Here is a 21,148-nt window from a genome sequence, read left to right as displayed (position 1 = left end):
GATTTGATTGCCATCTATTTAGTTCTTATAGTGAAGCACTGTCTAAAAGAAGAATCAGGAAAATGTGGAATCATTAAGAAATATTGAGTGAGATATCTCAGTGAACCATGAATTGAAGTTCTTGAAAAATCTTTTGAAACAGATGATATTATTTGGCAAATGTTTCTTATAAAGACTTTACCATTCTATATAACTACATGCAGAGGCGTGTTTACCTTTCTCTCTTCAAGGTTTACAATAAGAATGGTGATTTGAAAAGGAGAAAATTAGGAGATTAGATTTCCTGTGGCATAAATTGCATCACTGTATCATTTGTTCTTTCTTTTTTTAACCAATAAGAGTTTCAGTTGGAAAGTAACTGTGAGAACCCAATTTCCCGTCCATCTCTCTTAGAGACTGTGCATAGACATTAAAAATGTCCCCCACAGAGCGAGGGATAAGTCTTTCATGGAAGCTATTGCTTAAACCATGTAAACAAAGAATTGTCTCCAAACTTTTGGAAAACATGTAAATGACATTATTTTTTCTTAGATATTTCAGAAACATACTTGTAACACATACTTTTTTCAAAATATAAAAAAAAAATTGTGTATACATGCTAATGAGCTCTAAAATCTTCCTATGCATACTGGGAATGGGCTGTCATTGCACATAAGCTTCCATTTTTATTTTAAAGTGCAAAAGGGCTAATGTTGCTCTAAAATGTAATGTATAAGTTTCACCTGAAAATTGTATATATATATTTTGTGTGTGAAATTGCATACTTTGTATTTTGATTTTTTTTTCTTGGGATAGTGGGTTTTCCAGAACCACATTTGAAACCTTTTTTTAAAAAAAATTGTTTTTTATATTTTCATAGAAATATCATTTAGTAGAAGTACAATGTCAAATAAGAAATATTGCTGGAATTTTAAGACGGGGGAAGGGAAAGTTGTGTTTTTTAAAAAAATTTTGTATGTTAAAGAGAGTGAGTCCTTGATTTCAAAGTTTTGTTGTGCTTAAATGGTAATAAGCACTGTTAATTTCTGGAATAAAAATGCAGCTTTGCAAACCCATTAAGGGGAAGAATGAAAGCTGTACCTTGGTCATATTAGGAGGACAAATGGTTTCCTCTACTGTCCTTAGTGTTTGAATAAACCTAGGACTTCTGAGCTATTTCAGCACTATTTAGGCAGCACTAGGGACTCGGAAATTCTTGTACTGTATTTCATGGATTTGGCACTAGTCAAAGTGAGGTGTAGTTACTGGCCTTACAACCTCATGGCAACTTCCCCTCCTTGAGTGCATGAATAGCCAGGAAAAGGGGTAAAAGAATATTTAAGCACAAACAACTGGGTGTGGGCTTCATGGAGTTCTTGTGGCCTCAACTCCATGCGGCTAGCTGAAGAATCAAAAGGTTTTTGTTTGGAGTTGGTTATAAACAAATGGAGAGTGGAATTTGCTTCATTAAATCCATTTACCTTTTGTTTTCTTAATAGTCCCCTAAAATACAGTATGTGGGATATTGAATGTTAAAGGGATATTTTTTTATTATTTTTATAATTGTACAAAAATTAAGCAAATGTCAGAAGTTTTATACTCTATTAATGTTTTCAAAAGATTCTTTCTTTATAGATGTAATACTTTTTTAAGCTTTAGTTGCTTGTCTTTTGGTATTTTCTGTTGTAGGCTTTTGGTGAGCCACAGCCAAATCTCCAAGCCTCCTATGTTTGCCAGGACATGCAATAAAATTTTAAAAATAAATAAAAATTCATTAAGAAATTGTATTGATGTGTGTGTCTGTCTGTGTGTATGTGTGTCTGTTGCCTGCTTATCCTTCCTTCCATTCTTTGGCTTTATTTTTGTTATTGAGAAAGAAAGAGAAACATTAGAGAAGTTCAACTATTGATGTTTCTCATCTAAGAACAAGTAATAACTTTCTTCTTTTAGGCAATCTATGAAATAGGAAGGACCAGAATGATATCTTTATTTGGTACATGAGACATCACAGATTCAATACTTTATTTGAGGTCAGAAGGAGTTGGCTTCAGAAGAGGGGCTAGACTGAAGATATTCCTAATATCTAGCATAGGGACCTTCCGGGAATACTCAGAAATGATCTCCTCAGCACCATATGAATGGACTGGAGATCATCCGGTTGTTATGTGAGAACACTTTGCAGATGGTGAGCTCTAATTGGGCCATGTTCCCTTGTAAACTCGGTATTAAATATCAACTGTCAATTATTTACATTGATCCAGCCAATAAAATACTAAGCGGTTTAACCATTTTTATTATAATAATGGAGAACTTTATTTTTTATGGGATATCATTTGATGACATGAATGCAGTATAATACCTTTGACTTATAAATTACTTTACAGAATGATACACAGTATACAGCAAAGATATCGATTTACTTTTTCTATGTATAGATGTAATTACATTTAAAGATATACATTCACATAGGCAAGGCAGGTGTACCAAAAGACTCAATTCTTTTTTTTTTTTTTTTTTTGAGTTGGAATCTCACTCCATCGCCCTGGCTAGAGTGCAGTGGCACACTGATCACCAGCCCAGCATCGACCTGCTGGGCTCTGGTGATCCTTCCACCTCAGCCTTCCAAGAAGCTGGAACTACAGGCGCACACTACTACACCTGGATAATTCTTTTGATTTATTGTAGAGACGAGATCTCGCCAAGTTGCCCAGGCTTGTCTCGAACCCGTGGGCTCGGACAATCCACTCACCTTGGCCTTCCAAAGTGCTGGGATTATAGGCTGAGCCACTGAACCCAACCAAAGACTCAATTTTTATTCCTTGAAATCTAGGTGATAGATTCCCCAGAAATGAAATCGTTGGTACCATAGTGCAAGTATGAAGAATAGAAAGCTATAGAAATGATTAATCTTTGATATATCATCACACTTTTTTGGACTCAGTTATAGCTTTTATTTCTTTTTTGAGCAGTTATAGCCATTTGTATAGATTGGTATTTTATAACTTTGTCTTAGAAGTCTTCTGAGGTACAAGGGGAAAAAACTTTTTAAAAAAGAATACAAGCCAGGCTCGGTGGCTCCACCTGTAATCTCAGCTCTTTGGGAGGTTGAGGTGAGTGGATTGCCTGAGCCCACGAGTTCGAGACCTGCCTGGGGAACTTGGAGAGACCTCATCTCTACAATAGATCAAAAATTACCCAGGTGTGGTATCGCATGCCTGTAGTTCCAGCTACTTGGAAGGCTGAGGCAGAAGGATCGCTGGAGCCCAGCAGATCGAGGCTGCAGTGGCCGGGAGTTGTCACTGCACTCCAGTCTGAGTGACAGAGTGAGACTCCAACTCAAAAAAAATAAATAAATACATTTTCTTGCAATTATTATTGAGTCTATTATATAACTTTACAAATCTAAAATACATTATGGAAAGGAGGTGATTTGTTCTTTCATCTCTTGAGACTTTTTTTTTTAACACTTTAGGAGTTATTTTATCCTTATTTATCAAGCAATTTTAATGAACAAAAATAGTGACTTTTTTTAACAGGAAGAAAGGTGAGATTGCCCAAAATTGTCTTGTGAGATGTGGTAGGCACTAGCTACATGTAATTATTTAGCTCTAATCTGGGACAAGTCGAAACAGATGTACGTAAACACAGAATACACATTAGATTTCAAGACTTAGAATCAAAAGATGATGTAGCTCACTGATAATTTTTATGTTGATTACATACTGAAAAGATAATACTTTGAATTAACTAAAATCTAGTATTAAAATTAATTTTACCTGTTCCTTTTGATTTTATGTGCCTGTTAGAAAACTTAAGATTATATGAGTAGCTTTAATTGTAGTTATATTGGACAATTGGCTAGAAAGATGTTGAAATAAGAAGCCTATAAGGATGATAAAATGAATTTACTACTATGTAATTATACCTTTTTTTTTTTTTACTGTGTTGCCCTTTAATATTTCATCATCTTTCAAGAAGGTATAGAAAAGTATAGGAGGCAATATTTTTGGAGTTAAGATTTTTTTTTTCTTTTCATAATGGTAAAAAAGTTAAAATTGACAAAGGAAGATATTTCCAAATTGTTAAATCAGAATATAAATATAAAATGACAATAGCAGTCTGGACTCTGATGATGGTGAAATTGATTGTGTAAGTTAAATCACAAACTGAGTCTCCATGTACTTATATTGCAGATGAATTTCTCAAACACAGAGTTCGATTACCAAGAAACATAGTTTTAAAGGTAAAAAGGATACATGCTTACTCTCATCCAAATAGTTATTCAATAGGAAGATCATTTCACCATGTCATGTTTTGCAGCAATAACCTGACCATCTAATTTTTAAAAGGATGTATGATAGTATAATTTCAGCTCTAATGATTCTTATGCACCAAAATTTACCGATATGCATCACAAGTAGACAAATGCTGAGGGCTGATGTGTAGCAAAGAGAAATGGAAGAAAATAGATGACAGAAATTTAACTCATTGGATTGATCATTCTAATTGGTGTTTATAAATCTAAAACATATTTTGCAAATTTGGTCAAAGAACATAGTCATCCTCTCTTCAACAAAATCATAAGCAATCAGGTGCTCTAAAAATATTTCAAGTGTTTCATTTTGATGATACAAATGCAAGATGGATAATCAAAAGTCATGATAAGCTAGAACCTATCAGAAATGTATTTAAAGTTAATATGTACAAGATGGATATGTCCCAGATTACATGATAGTTCATGAACAGTTCATTACATTCAGAGTATATTTTTCTTTTTGTGTGTATGTACCACTATAATTATAAAAATAACAAAATTTTAGGTTTATTTTGCTTGCATTCATTTTAAAATCTCTTATAAAGTTATTTTTCACTATCCCTTTATTCTTCTTTACTCATAAAATTACAAAAATATAAGAAATAAAGATATAAAGACCTACCTAGACCCAGCAGATGAGTGGTGATTTTTTTTCTGTTATTCTTAGAGTTATTAGAATAACTTAACTAATATTGGTAGTTATAGAACATCTAAAACCTAATGTTGATTAAACATGCTTGAGTTATCTAAAATTTGCATTCAATCTCTGAGATTCAGGGACTGTATTTCTGCTTTTGGATACAGTGTCTGGATTATCTAAGAAGACAACCTAGGAATTTTATTTGATATTTATTTGGTATTTATTTTGTATTACTAATAGCAATATAAAAGTATGGAATAAAGACCTTCATGTGAGTGTTGGGTACATATTGGAGCCTTCCTAGACCTCATTATCCCTTTAGCAACTCTTACTCTTTCAAATACTACAGTTCTTTTAATAGATAAACTAGAACATAGGACACTTACAGCCTTGAGTATAGATTTTTCAACATTCTCTTTGTACCCATAAAACCCTTAGTATCCATTATCATTTTTCTAAACTTGATTTATACTATGCCTTTCCCCCTGGTGCTTCAGACTCATTCCAAAAATAGTTATGCAGATATATTAATTTCCATGGAAATATGAAGAGATAGAATGGAAAGGACACCGGACTGAGAAAAGTCTGGTGATTTGGGCCAGATGCTCAATCATCTGCACTTCAGTTTCACCATCTGTCACATGAGAAGTTTGAATCCCTAACTTGTTAGTAGTTCAGTAATATCCTTTAGAAGACTACTGAAGGATGGCATGAAACACCTCTCCCAGTACAGAAATGAGGTATAGTTACAAGACAAAATTTAGCAGGCTCAAAGACATGCTCTTCATTAAATGCAGATCTAAAAGCACCTGGAAACTTGTCCCTTTTTTATCTCTAGAGCTTTAAAGAGCACTAAACATGTATATCTTTCTCAGAGAAGAGTAATTCATTAGTTTAAATTGTACTTTTAGAGTCATGTTGGGTGTGTCCACAAAATTTATGAGATTTGTAACTCCTCACACTAATCCTGACTCTGTCTATGTGCCAAGTGAGTGGCAAGTACTGGCAGGTGAACTTCCCTTTTTGATTCTAATGAGAATTCTAGGCTTAGGACCGTGGAGGTCCAGCATTCTGTAACTGAAACAAAAGTTTGACACAGAAGGACAAGTGACTGGAGGAAATTTTACGCAGAGAGAGTTTGACATTAGCAACTCTAGATGGAAAATGAAGACTCATATAAGAGCTTTAACTCCTCTGACGTTTTCTCTATAATCTTGAGAATACCACTATTTTATATGTAAAAGAAATGGTGATTTTGAATAACGATTTGATCTTCCTAAACCCCAGGTACTGTCTTCTATAAGTTGATTGTTCTGCTCTCCCATTTTTTAGCTTAGTTTGTATCACCTATATTCAATATCTGTCCAACTTATCAATGCCTACCTAATACTACTCTTCCCTACTAGATTAAATGTTAGAGAAAGCACTTGGAAGTACTCACAATACTGGAGTGCAAAATGCTGGAACTTTTAAAGAGAATGAAAGGAGAAAACAAAAAGACCAACCCATTGTCAGACTCTGGTCTGTGAAATTAATAGAGAAAATTAGGCTGTGTCATTCCACAGGGCTTCCTGCCAAATGCGTTTTGAAAATGTTCAGAACGTTTGTTCTCAAGGGTTCTGGAATTATAGTGGCATCCAGGTACCAGCACCTTTGGTATCTTAGGACAAATGCTGACGTTCATAGATATCCAACAGAGAGGTCATAAAAGAATATTTTAAGAAATAGTACTTTTGTGACTCTTACTCATGTTGAAGAAACCCTAGGAAATACTTGCCTAACACCACCCAGTGTTCAAAATGGCTCTCGAGACACTGGGAAGTGTATATTATGTATATATGTACATGTATGATATTTGTTTTTATACTTTGGGGAAAAGGACACCTAAATATCTTTTTCCCTTGCTTTATTCAGGTCTTTAAGGTATTGTTACTCTACGTAATTTACTCATAAGCAGCACAGACTCTCATTAAAATGATATAAAATTTATCTTTGAAACATTCCATTTCTTCGTTTTCCTTTTTCCTCTCTGCTGAAGACATCCACATTGTATTTCATTCTTAAACCTGATGTTCCCAGCTGAGTGCTAATTTCCGTTATGGTGCATAGGGTCCCAATGCGACTGCATTTTGCCAGGAGTTCCAGACTAATCCTTGGAGGTGGTTACTGCCCCCACCCTCAGGCCTGTGATATCTTCAAGAGGCAAATGCAAGGCAAAAACCGTAAGCTCAGTCTCACCAAAGGCTCAGCAGAATGCATCATATTGTCCCATGGCTGGTTAGTGTTCAGTCAGCATTTGGCAATCTATGGGAGTCCTGTCTCCCCAGATACAGCCCTTCTTCTTCCCTGGTATAATATCCTATTCATAAGAATGTAGTTTGGCTGGTTCTCTCTTCCATCTTTCACCTCCTTAGCCTCATTACCTCTTGTCCTGGGGACAATACTACAGTTTTTGCTCATCATCACAGCCTCTGTAACACTTTGACCTCCCTTAGTAAGGGTGGCAGGATTGGTAAATGCCTGCCTCTCTCTCATGAGTGTAATGTGTTCTTTCCTGAGGAAAAGAGCTTCCCTGTCCCTTGGCTTAAAGACTGTTTTTGATTTATAAACTCCATTCCAATTATTTCCATGGCACTCTTGTGTAATATCAGACTTTCCTCATTATGTCGAATGGGTTTTGGACATTCATGGTGAGGAAGCCAGAGGTGGTAAACATTGGGAAGATGAAAATCTGATGGGGCAAGTGGAACTCACAGACATCTGCACCAAGGTTGCACATCAGCTTTGTGCTATGAGCGTTCTCTTTGTGCTTCCCGTCCAAAGAGTTACTCAGCTTTTCCTGACAGGAACAAAAGAATCATCTCATTTGAACTCTTCATTTTGTGGAGTAGGAAACTGAAGCCCAGTAAGGCAAAGGGACTATCGAGAGTCTCACAGCAAAGCAAGATGATCCGACTCGTCCAGGCTTTTTTTCCCTATTTTTAGCACACCACAACACAACCTCTACTTAAAAGAGGTCTCTCTTCCATATCACATAATGCCCTTGTTGTTGTTATTCTCTTTTTCTCAATGGAACTGGTCAATGAGTATTTTTGAGAGTTACTTACCAGTGGTTCTTTCTCCCACTCTCTGCTTTACTGTGTTTCCACCCCCATGCTGGTTTTTTACCACAAACATCCATGGCCTAAAGAACCGTGGAATTCACACAATGGGAATATTGGAACCAATTATGAATGTGATATTCTTGGAGCTATGCAAATTGCCTCCTGTTGCCTCTGCCACTTGGGTTGATTTTTTTTTATTTTATGTTGCTTGTCTTTTAATGCAAAAAAGAACATTCATTGTGGTACCTGAATTAATGATGAACATCTTCACCTACACTTAACAAAACAAAACAAATAAAGAAGGAATCTTTATCTCTGTCTCTCTCCATATATACATATACATACTGCAAGTTCTATTGTTTGTCAGATATTTATTTGGGAAACCTAGGTGCTCCTTGACCCAAGAAAGACGTCATCTTGCCTTAAGCCTGTAACTCTTTAGAGGAACTAGGACAAGTAACCTTTCCCACTAGACAATCTACTGAAGCCAGAGGAAGCCTGGGCCTAATAATTTTGTTTTATTCTCTTACACTAAGAAGCAGTAGTGTTTACATGGAAGAGTGTGTATAGAAAATACGTGTTGCATGAAAGGGTGAATGACAGTTTAGGCTCTGCAGTCTGACTCCTATTTCCCACCCCAGTTTCTAAGCTAATAATAACCTTAGAAAGGTTACTTAACTTTGGCTAGCTTGCCTCAAGTGTAAAATACAGATAATTGTGGTACCTTATAACATTGTTGTGAGAAGTGGATGAATTAACACCTGCAAAGCATTTGAAACAAGCCTAACGGGTAGTTAATGGTTTCTATGTGTCAATTTTATTTTGCATTTTTAATGAGAAGACTTCTATATCCCTGTCATAGGTGAATCCTGGGAACTTATGAAGTTAAACCTCTTAATCTGAGCTTCACAGTTTTGAAGAAGGGATTTCTCTGAGAAAGACCTTTCCATCCCCCATATTGCTGAAATCAACCTGGCATATGTTTTGCTGCAAACGTTACCTCACAGTTTTGGAGAGAGAGACAGGGTCCTAATTTTCCCTCTGCTATGAAGTCATGTTTATCCCTGGACAAGATATGTGGGTCTTTGTTTTTCCATCTCTAAGAAGAATGAGGATAGGAAAGACTTCTAAGATCTCCTCCAGCTTCTATATTATAGAAGTGTTAGCCGGGCTCAGTGGCTCAGCCTGTAATCCCGAGCCTTTGGGAGGCTGAGATGAGTGGATTGCCTGAGCCTGCAGGTTCAAGACCCGCCTGGGCAGCGAGACCTCATCTCTACAACAAATCAAAAAATCAGTTGGGCGTGGTAGTGCACGCCTGTAATTCCGGCTACTCGGAAGGCTGAGGCGGAAGCATCGCCGGAGCCCAGCAGGTCAAGGCTGCGGTGGCTGGGAGCAGCCACTGCACTCCAGTCTGGGCGACAGAGTGAGACTCCAATTCAAAAAACCAACCAACCAAACAAACAAACAAAACAAAAAAAGAAGTGTTTATTTCTCCATGAGGTAGCCCACCATTTGAGGAAGAGAGTAGAGGCTTGGTTACATACTAACATTACTTAGCTAAAATGTAGAGGCCATAAGAGTTAATAAAATTTAGGTAAAAGCTGTGGGAGGTGCTAGTAGGAACTGCGAGGATAAAAGCAACGATTTTTGCAACAGCAAAATTTCCCATGACAATATCCCTTTATACCATGTCTTTTCCAGCTAGGACACCCTCTTCTAATCTCCCAGGAAATATGAGAGACAATGTCAATATGGGGGAAGGAAGTGAGAATTTTCTACTTTGTGAATGCTAAATAAATAAATCCAACCAAGAAAAATAAAGCTAAGGAAAATCTGGAATCAAGCCTGATAATTTCGATGGACTGCATATTAGATCTTTATGTTCTTTATATATACTGATTCAAAGTTACCTAAGAAATTTCATATAAATTCCTTTACTTCCTCAACTCTGTGAAATAGAGCAAACAATATCAGGTAAAAAGTGTGGAGGAAGCTGAGCCCCAGGGAAGTACATGCATGCCCAAATTCACAAAGCTGGTTAATGGTAGAACCATTATTTTAGTTCAGCTCTTTTTTTTCGTGGTACTACTTTCTCTTGTTAGCAAATAATTTTCAGCAAGTCTCTCCCTTATGTACAACACACACATTGAAGAAGCAGAGGCCTGTGGTATTTTCCTGGGCAGAGACAGAATAAGTGTTCCAGAATCTGTCAAACACAGATTACCTCAAATGAACCCAGGACCCTCAAGCCCCTTATTGAAAAGATAACTCTTAAGATTTTGCAACTCCTGAAATTGTCCTCTCAGTTCCCAATCACATCTGAACCAATCAGAGTCCTTGTGACTGAAGCAGCTGGTCAAATTGCATATTCACTGCTGTACAGTTTTGGAAATGGATCTGTCTTTGGTAAAGACCAGCCTATAATTCTTGTGCTTTTGGATACCACCCCCCATGGTGGGTGTTCTGGATACTGTCCTAATAGAACTGCAAGACTGTGTCCTTCCCCTCCTAAAAGATGTCATGGCAACAGATAGAGAAGAGATTGCCTTCAAAGATCCGAATGTGGCCATTCTGGTGGGCTCCACGCTGAGAAGGGAAGGCATAGAGAGAAAAGATTTACTGAAAGCAAATGTGAAAATCTTCAAAAGCCAGGGTGCAGCCTTGGAGAAATATGCCAAGAAGTCAGTTAAGGTTATTGTTGTGGGAAACTCAGTCAAATACCAAACGCCTGACTCTCTCCAAGTCGACTCCATCTATCCCCAAAGAGAACTTCAGTTGCTTGACTCGTTTGGATCATAATGAAGCTAAAGCTCAAATTGCTCTTAAACTTGGTGTCACTGCTGATGATGTAAAGAATGTCATTATCAGGGAAAACCATTCCTCACCTCAGTATACAGATGTCAGCCATGCCAAGGTGACATTGCAAGGAAAGGAAGTTGGTGTTTATAAAGCTGTGAAGGATGACAGCTGGCTCGAGGGAGAATTCATCACAACTTGCAGCAATGTGGTGCTCAAAAACTATCCAGTGCAATATCTGCTACAAAAACCATCGCTGACCAAATCAGAGACATCTGGTTTGGAACCCCAGAGGAAGAGTTTGTGTCCATGGGCGTTATCTCTGATGGCAATTCCTGTGGGATTCCTGATGATCTGCTCTACTCATTCTCTGTTATCATCAAGAATAAGACTTGGAATTTCATTGAAGTTCTCCCTATTGATGATTTCTCACGTGAGAAAATGGATCTTACTGCAAAGGAACTGGCAGAAGAAAAAGAAACTGCTTTTGAATTTCTTTTCTTTACCTGACTAGACAATCATGTTGATGTTACTAAATGCCCCAAAGCTGAAAAATCTAAATGTCATCTTTGACTCTAGTACCAAATAATAATAATGCTATACTTAAATTACTTGGGGGAAAAACATATTTTAAGATTATGTGCTTCTTAATAAAGATTTGTGAATGATAGTTTATCGTTATGCTGTTAGTGCTACATTCTAAATAAATATATATATTCAAATAAAAAAATAAAATAAAAGATAACTTTTCAATGACTGGTGATTGCCAGCAGGAAAAAGCTCATCTAACTCTCTCACTGATTTACTCTTTAAGTCTGGTATTATCTGATGTTCCTACCAATTCTGATTACTCAGCATTTCCTGCTGGAATATAATCTTCACAAGGCAGGTTTCCTTGTGTTGGTCAATAATGAATGCCAATGTAGTAGTCATTTGATAGCTATTTGTAGAAAGAACAAACAATCTTTGAATTTGCACATATTCGTGCATTTCCATTGCTGTTTTCTCTAAAAGAATGCCTCAACCCTACCCTCACTTATTTCAATCTACCTCATTCTACCCATCTCTCAAAAATTAATCCAAACATCACCTCCTCATCAAAGCTTTCTTAATTATCCACCACTGGAATGATTCTATGGCTGTTAGTTGCATTTCTATTTCCATAGTACAGTGTAAATAACCTCTGCTACTCAGCTTGGTCATTATTTTTCTTTGGATTTCATTTCTGAATGTTAAAAAGCATTTTAATTGTTGTAGAACAGAACAGGAACAACATTTCTTTCATCCTGGGGTGGGAGGAGAATTAAAAAATTGAAAAAGAAAGAAAATACATGTAAATATATATCTTAGCTTATGCCACTTACATTACTATCTCTCAAAATGCCTTTTGAAAAGCTCAGGTATTTCTTGACACAAGATAAATTATCCTTTCCTCAGACCTCTACGCATTCATCCTTTAGGGCAAGGTACTTGTTCAGATTTGTCAATGTGTACATTTTGAGTGATCTGTACCCATTCTCTATCGGTTGTTAAAATAGTTTGAATGTAACTCCTGTCTCTACAGTTGTTGCCACAATCTGCTGTGTTTTTTTGTTTTGTGATCAAGTTCATCCTGCACAGTAGCCATTCAGTATTCAATTTTTTTAGCCCAATCTCTAAATAAAGTGCTTAAAACATACGAGTTTAATAAAGGTTTCATGGATTATAATTTTAAATTATAATAAATAGGAAAAATAGGTAATATGTTTTTCTCTCTTTAATAGCTTTCGTGGAAGGAAGTAGAAAGTTTAGAAAGGTGAAAAGATGCTAAATGGGCATATTCAACATTTATTTTCATATATATAGAATATGTGTGTGTGTGTGTGTGTGTGTGTGTGTGTGTGTGTTTTCCCCTTGAAGGGTTTCTTTAAATCAAGCTATATCTGGCATCAGCTGTGATTCAGCTCCTCTCTAGAGGGACAGAGCTGTGCAAATGAGATAACTTTCATTCCTGTCTAGGAAATAACCTTCTGGGAGATTAGAGATCTCACATGCCTTTTCCATTTTTATCTGGATTTCTTCCTGGAGCCTAAAGCACTACTAACACTTACTCTAGCTTCTTCTTAATTGTCCATTGGATTGCCACTGACGTGCTTTCTACTGAAGAGAAAGGATTTTGTGTCAACTAACCATATTTTAAGCTGTAGGATATGACATGGACATTTTTCTAGTATACATAGAATTTGTACTTTTAAAAATACAGAAATATGGGCAACCCCTTCGGGTCCCCTTCACTGTGGGAGCTTCTCTGTCCTCTCAGTAAATCCTGCTTTGAAAAAAAAAATACAGAAAGATTTAAAAAATAATACAACATCCATGTACCGACTCCCTGGAAATTATGATAAATATATTTTCATACTTACCACAAATCTATGTGTTCATGTGATTTTCATATAAATCAGACATAACTACAAAGTAAATGTCCCCTTTAGTCCCTACCTATAGGCTGACACATCATTTCCTGTCACTTCCCCACTTTATCTTGGGCCAGAAGCAATCTATATCATAAGTTTAAGGTATTTCCTCCAATTTACTTTTATGTTGCTTTTTATAGTACAGATACATAAATTTTATAGAAGTAGAATGATCATAACCATAACAGTTGCCAAATTAATGTTTATTTTTTCTTTTACAACCAGTTTCTCTATGTCTGTACAATCCTGTGAGTTAAGTGATGGTATTGCCATGTTACAATTTATATTAGTCAGGTTTCTCCAGAGAAATACAACCAATAGGAGATATATATATAAAATGGAAATTGACTAAGGCAATTTTGGCAGATAAGAAGTCCTACAATCTACCTGTAGGTTGGATAACCATAAAAGTAGGTGGTATAATCCAGTCTGAGTCCAAAGGCAGGAAGGAAGGAGTTAGTATTACAGCCTGACCAGGTTCTTATGCCTGCTGCCCAGAAAACCCAAGACAAATGCAGCCATTACCGTGGGGGAAAAGTTTCAATAACACAAACAAAGCACCTGAATGAGGAGGAGGAGAGAGATTTCTCAAATCTGTCTTCCTGATAATTCAGAGACTAGGATTCTTAGAGGGAATTTAGTGGGCAGGGTGCTAGGGACTACTGATTGCTTGATAATGTCATAGGGGTGTCAAAATTGTCTTCATGTCACAGAGCCAATTTCTGGAAGGGGCTGTTACAGGATCGGTGAAACCAGACTCCTGTTGTGTGTTATGGGCCAGGGTGGGGTCTTAGGTCCACCAGAGCCTGAAAAATATCTCAACATTATTCCTAGGTTTTATAATAAATGCTACCTATAAAGCAAGTTCCATGACCATCAGGTCCTACCTCTTGGGCAGTAAGCCATTATAGAGGTAGATTAGGAGGAAGGTATGTGGGAAGCAGGGTTCCTGGGGATTGTAGCTCCTTTTGTCCTTCAATCTTTGCTTCTGTCCTCAAGAAGATCTATGCAGTCTTAGGCCCATTGTTTAAGGGAAAATATGTTTATCAGCCTTGGGGAGCATCTTCCCTCCTCCCCAGGGGTAAAGTCATGAAGGTAATCAATTGCCCTCTACTGGAGTGAAAACAAGTTTAGAAACAACAGATTTGTTCAGTTCTAACCATAAGTACAGCTCTTCAGTGCTCAGGGCTCTTCCACAGGTTTTACCCTGTAGAAGTTTCATTAGTGGATGGAGTAAATTCTTGTGGAAAACTAGAAATGCTGATGTCTGGAGACAGGAGAAGATTGACATCCCAGGTCAAACAGAAGGCAAATTCACCCGTCCTCTACCATTTTTGCTCTATTCAGGTCCTCAAGGAATGTCCACCAACATTGGCCCATATAAGCTGACACATAAAATTCCCCATTACTCAGATGAAAAAGCAGAAATTCAAATATCTAAAACAAATTGCCCAAAACCATTAAGAGATTAAGTAGAAAGAGGTGGGATTGAAATGCTGCATTCTTTTGACTCCAAATCCATTGCTCTCCTCCCTGCATCTTGCTCCCTCTTCTAAAATGACTGCATAAAACGTGCCAATATGACTGTGCTTGGAGATCAATTCTTTTTAATGTGTGCCAGTCTCCATGAAGTATCTTTGGAAGCCAGACAGATGTAAGAGCTGGCTCTTGCCCTTTAGGGACCCATAGTTCGATTTAGAATCTGGGAAGAGGGTAGTAGAGATACTGGATATAAACTACCTGAGAGAACCCAGGGAAATAAAAGATGATTTTGATTAGAAGATCTGAAGAAACATTAGAGAAAAAGAACTTGTACTATTTGTAGGATGAATATCACAAGCAAAGTCATAATAACATGGTAATATAGAAAACTTGTCAATAGGTGGCTTCATTAAGACAGGGACATGAATGGGAACTTGCAACTTTACCTATGAATAAAAGCCATAAAAGAGAGACCACTCTGTTTACCTTGGAGATTTTTGCCTCTGAAAACATTACAAGATTTTAGAAAAAGTCTGTTTTCCTGGAGCTTTACAACTCAGTTGAACATCTATTAATTGTTAGGGGGGCTAGCCACCCCTTAGAACTGTCAGACAATTGCTCAGTTATCCCTGGGTTACTGGCAGTTTTTACACCAAGACATGTGGAAGGAACAGAAAGTCTCCAGTGCCTTAAAGTTGCTGCTGTTTGGGGAGTTTTTCACCCTTCTGTGCTGAGACTAGCTGAGACAATGTCCACAGAAACACTGACTTCTATGGGAGAGTAATAAAGTTGTAGTATACTGACAACAGTGAATTCATAGGGAATGTCTCATTCTAGAGATAGGGACATGGTTGTCCAGGTAACTTGAATTAGCCTAAACTAGTCAATGACTTCCCAGATCTCTTCCTCATACCCCGTGTAATAATCTTTCCATGACTCCATGGTAATAACATCCTTAAATGTTTCTCTGATTTTCTTGTGCAGAGCATGGTCCAGTTCAGCTCGAGCACAGAAACAGCACACTAGCAAGATCCTGAGAATGAAATTCACTTCCTAGAATAATAGGTGAGGCCTTCAACCTGCCTTCACTGTTCAGGTTTTATATGATACAGTTGCAAGTATGTTCTTCCCTAAACATCCCTAGTGTCTGGGAACCTCACCTGGGCCTCAAGGGAGAGAGCCTTCTGGTCAACTGATACGGTTAGCTTGTGCCACTGCATCCATACACTGCTGTTCCTAGAAGAATTCTAACAGAGACAGAGATGATACACAAAAAGGTGACTTATATGGACCCAGTTGGAGACACAGTCCCATCAGAGTTAGAAAATAGCTGCATTCTTTAGAGACATCAAGTGTTCATGCTGCTTCAAGGCAGCCAAAGGCCTGCCTTAAAAAGAAACTTAGCATGCTTTTCAGAGCAAAGTTAATTCTACTGAAAACTTCTTCAATTAAACTAAGCTCTAGGGGCCAAGAAATAGACAAATGAATTAAACCTTAATGACTCAGCTCCTCCTTCTTCCCTCCCTGCCTTTGTCTATCAGCCAGGAATGTAGGGAGGAAATGAGTTAGGTTAAATCTATGCTTGAGCTTCATGATGCAGAGACCCAGGATCTGTACACACCCAAAGTGATTTTCCTACAAAATGCTATTCCTTTACTGTAAGTCTTCCCTAGCACTTGGCTCCAGTGACTAAGAATCTCACATTTACTGGTCTGGAAAGAATATGAATGGGAAAAAAGAACTGGATGCCCATGAAAAGGCAATTAAGGTGTGGCCACAATATCATTGGCATCAACAGGTACTGGTTGATTTACTATCTTAGGTTAAATTACCTACCATCAAACCCAGAAAAAAATTATAATGTACAAGTGATTTATTAACAAAGTACTTAAAAAATAGTACAAGAGTGGGGAACCAGGACAGGAGAGGAAAGAGAGCCAACTGAGCAAGGGTACAGTGTCAGGCAAAGACAGGAGAGAATAGCTTCAGTCTGAACTTGAAACTGTACTCTGGAATGTCAAATTGCCTCAAGAGGTTCCAACCTGAGGCCAGGGAACTTGAGATTTCATAATCATTTACCTAAAAATTATTGGTAAAGGGTTCTCCTAGGGGTATATAAACTCCCAGGCACTTTCAACTTTCTGTGTGTTCTAATAAACCCAAGGGCAGTCATCCAAAAAAAGCCATAATTGCTGGCTGTTGTAAGTGAAATATACTAAAGCCCAGGACACAAATTTAAACAAAAAATTGTATATGAAAAAAAAAGATTTTTAGAATATCTAGACCTTAACCCAACAGCATACTATCAGCTGCACTTCCCAAAGACTTTTTTATTAACATGGTGATGTGTTTAAGAGAGTTACATTTGTTTACTAATTTGCAGACATTGCACTAATGCTTTCATGTATACCCTATGGCACAATGGTGGTTTCCACACATGCTATCTGGTACAGCGAGATCACTGGAGCTTAGCAATCCCAGGTTTAAATCTTGCCTCATCCAAAGCTTCGTGACTTTGCTCAAGTTACTTCACCTGTCTATGACTCAGCATGTAGGGAAGTGCTTGTAAGAAATAAATGGGCCAGGAATAGTGGCTCAGACTTGTAATCCCAGCACTCTGGGAGGCCAAGGTGAGAGGATTGCCTGAACTTAGGGGTTCAAGACCAGCCTGGGTAACTTGGTAAGACCTCGTCTCTACAATAAATCAAAAAAATAAGTCGGGTGTGGTAGCTCGTGCCTGTAGTTCCAACTACTTGGAAGACTGAGGCAGAAGGATCACCAGAGCCCAGCATGTCGAGGCTGTGGTGGCCATATGTGCCACTGCGCTCTAGCCTAGGTGATAGAGTGAGACTCCAATTCAAAAAAGAAATAAATGAAATAGACAAGAATAACCTCTAGTAACCCAGTCATGGCACATGGTAAAGTCTCAAAACATATCAGATGTTAATAATGATCATGATGCTTTATTTATGTATTTATTTATACAGCAAATATTTATCAAGCACCTACCAGATGTCAGAGTCTCTTCTAGGTGAGGAATTAGAGGTTTAAAACAAAGACTCTGCCTTCACAGAGTTTACATTCTAGTGAACGAGTTGAATAATAAGTACACCCAATAACTAGTTAATGCAATGCCAATTGCTGATAAGTACAGTAAGTAAAAATCATGACCAAGAGTGATGCTCACATCTGTAATCCCAGCTACTCAGGGGGCTGGAGTGGGAGAATCATTTGAGCCCAGGAGTTCGAGACCAGCCTGGCCAACTAGCGAGACCCACTGCAACAAAAAAAGGAAAGAAAAGAAATGAAAACTAAAGCAAGAAAAAAAAAAAAAAGAAAGAAAGAAAGAAGAGTTGTGGAATGAGAACGGAGGTTGTTATTAGATGTGGCAGTTGAGGAAAGACAATTGAGCAGACACATGAATAAGTTGAAGGGATGAGCCATGTAAAGATATGAGGCGCAGAGTTCCAGAAAGAGGTGATTGTGAATTTAAAGACCCTGGGTGGAAATATACTTATAATATTAAAGAAATAGAAAGAAGTCCAGTGTGGCTGTGGTGTTACAAGGTAGGTCAAAAGAACAAACAGACAAAGTCAGAGACAGTAGCAGAGACCAGATCAGATCACTTAGACAAGTAACCCATGATAAGGAGTATTTTAAAAATTGTATTTAAATCTGACCTACAGAAAATTCATCAGAGGGTTTTGAGCAGAGAGGGACAAATCTGAAGTATATTTGTAAAATACTACTTTTTTTTCCCTCAGGTGCCTCCATAGGGCACATGAGCATCTATACAAATCACTTTCTAAGAACAGGCCTGGATCTCACACAGTCCTTAGCTCAATGTGCAAACTAAACTAAAATAGTAAGCAGGGGTTATGGGTACATTCATGTTACAATGTTGTCTTTCAAGTAATAGCAGTAACAAACTCTAACATTCGAAAAGCAAGTCCACATAAGTAATCTTTAGTGTAAAGATAAGTTTACAAGTGCACCATCAAAGTATCCTTACCCTTTACTTTATATCGTTAGTTTGTCTGGCTTTTTTAGATTATAGTCTCTCTCAGTGAAATAAGCTTTAGGATGATCTTATATGATAGTGTTCCTGGTTTGCTAGAAGCAAAATTGCACACTATTGGGAATCATTATTCTTATTATTATTTTGAGTTGGAGTCTCATTCTTTGTTGCTCAGGCTGGAGTACAGTGGCACGCTCACGGCCACCACAGCCTCGACCTGCTGGGCTCAGGTGATGCTTTCTCTTCTCTGAACCAGGCAGAGTTCTCCAATGTGCCTTGCCTATGTTATAACACAAGAGAACCACCTGGTCAGCACAATCAGTCTTCACTGTCCCTCAAACACTCCAAGCACCATTTTATTACCACATCATTGTTGATTAATTTCTGTCGAAACCAAGTTCAAATTTCATCTCTAGCAAGGCCTTTACAACTACTCAAACCTCAGTAGTCATTCCTTATCAGAATTACTACTGTCACTGATACACTTAGCATATCAACATCCCTTGGGTTAGTATTGATTGTTTAAGGAATGCATGAGTTATAGGCTATCTGTAAATTTCTAGGAGGCAGTGCCATGTTTTATAATCTTTGTATTCTAGATACTCTGCTTTTAGCATTTGACTTTCCCATAGGTAATTCAGACTCATCATTGTTCATTCATGCTGAGTTCACACCTCATTCCACCCTCAGAACTCCTACGCCTTTTTTTTCTTTTGTAGTATGTATGAATCTCAGTCCATAAACTTACTGTGCAATAAATTTACCTTTCCTTGTTGCTATTAAATCTTGATTTAATTTCTGTTTCAAGTTTTATTTTTTCCATCAGTGTGGTAACAGTCTTAGTCAACTCAAGTTTTCTTCCTTTTTTACCTGATGTTTAGTCCAAGTTCTGATATGGGGCCTCAGGTCTATTCAGTCATCTGTCTACTCAGATACCCACCTAGATACCATAACCCCATTTGGTTCTTACTTTTTAATCCATGTGTGTCATTTCTGAAAGACTTCTTTCACCCATGCCCCTGGCCATCCCAGGCCTGCAGCTCTCTTTCCCAGGTTTAGAAGCATAGAACAACACTCTCTGATACTTTGAGGTCTTCCTGCCTAAACTCCTGCAATATGTCCATACTGAAGTCTTGCTGCTTTCCCAGGACTCTGTTCTTAAAGCAGGAAGCATGACATTTTCCTCCAGTGCCCAATAATGCTTATATTCTCATCTCTTCCTCATCAGAGCTCTTTCTAAGAAAAGTTTCAAAGTTCTGGAGGAAACCAACTCTTATCTTCTTTCAAACATTTTTTTCACTGCCCAAATTATTTAAGTTAAACCTTAGATATTTAAAATCAAACTCCAGGAAAACACTAGCAAAAATATTTTTAATGCTATCTTGAAACTTCTCTTTTTTTAAGGCAATAATACCTGAAGAATCATTGCTTTGATTAGGCAGATGTGGAAACATGTAAATAAACTACCATAAATGGACTTAAAATGCTATCTTATCACAATTGTTTTAATAATTAGAATAAACTTATACTTTCATCTACCTAATGCATCAACTTGAAAGTGAATTTAGATTCCTAATTCTTACCGTATTCATTGGTTTTGTGCTTAAAACCAATGCTGTAAAATTAGGTCCAAAGGTAACACTACCGCCTAGACAATTCTGCTTGAAAAAAATTGAACAAATAAGTTAATTATAAAATTCAAAGTAGGTGGGGATAAACCACCGGGAAGAAAAGATAACATGTACTAGAAGTTCAGCTGAAAAATAAATCAATTCCTTTCTTTTGTCCGCCCTAAGTCTTGCCTCACTGCTTACATGTTCTAGAAATTCAGTAGACACTTGTAGTTAATGATGATGATGATAATGGTATTCATTTGCAGATCAACTTGTAAGTCCTTTTCTTCTTAAAGCAAAATATGTTTATTTTTTAAATAATAGAGAGCATATTGTTTTTCCAAAAGCCCACACATATAGTCTTGCAAGTTGAGAACTGCACATGGGCACGACATCCAAAGTTGTTACTTTTACTGTAGATTTCATAAACTTGCATGTTTATGACAACAATTGTGAAGCACTGAAAAAAAGTGTTTTGTTCTAACAAAACCAGAATTTTTCAATAGAGAAAAGTAAAGGATCTTGAGAAAAAGGGCAGAATTTTATAACTCATACAGAGTTGTCATGTGAGCTAATGACCATTCTCAGTCCTAAGTATCAAGGAGCCCTCTAAGCTGGTCTTCAAAGTTTTGTTTTTAAGAACGCCCCAAGCTCTTGATTTCTTCTATGCAAACATGTTTTAGGAATATACCGAGGGTTATCATTTAGTTAGAAATTTTTGAAAAGGTATGATAGCATGGAACCTTAG

The 21,148-nt window shown here is 37.3% G+C and overlaps 1 pseudogene; it reads left to right on the top strand.

The window, feature by feature from the left end:
• The first annotated feature begins 7,050 nt into the window (after positions 1 to 7,050).
• LOC103274072 lies at positions 7,051 to 11,443 on the top strand (annotated as a pseudogene).
• The last annotated feature ends 9,705 nt before the right edge of the window (positions 11,444 to 21,148 follow it).

Source organism: Carlito syrichta, unplaced genomic scaffold, assembly GCF_000164805.1.
Source record: "Carlito syrichta isolate Samal-C Ts95f unplaced genomic scaffold, Tarsius_syrichta-2.0.1 Scaffold314364, whole genome shotgun sequence".
Lineage (NCBI taxonomy): Eukaryota > Metazoa > Chordata > Mammalia > Primates > Tarsiidae > Carlito > Carlito syrichta.
Note: the sequence above shows the minus strand (reverse complement) of the source record. Positions and strands in the feature narration are given on the sequence as shown.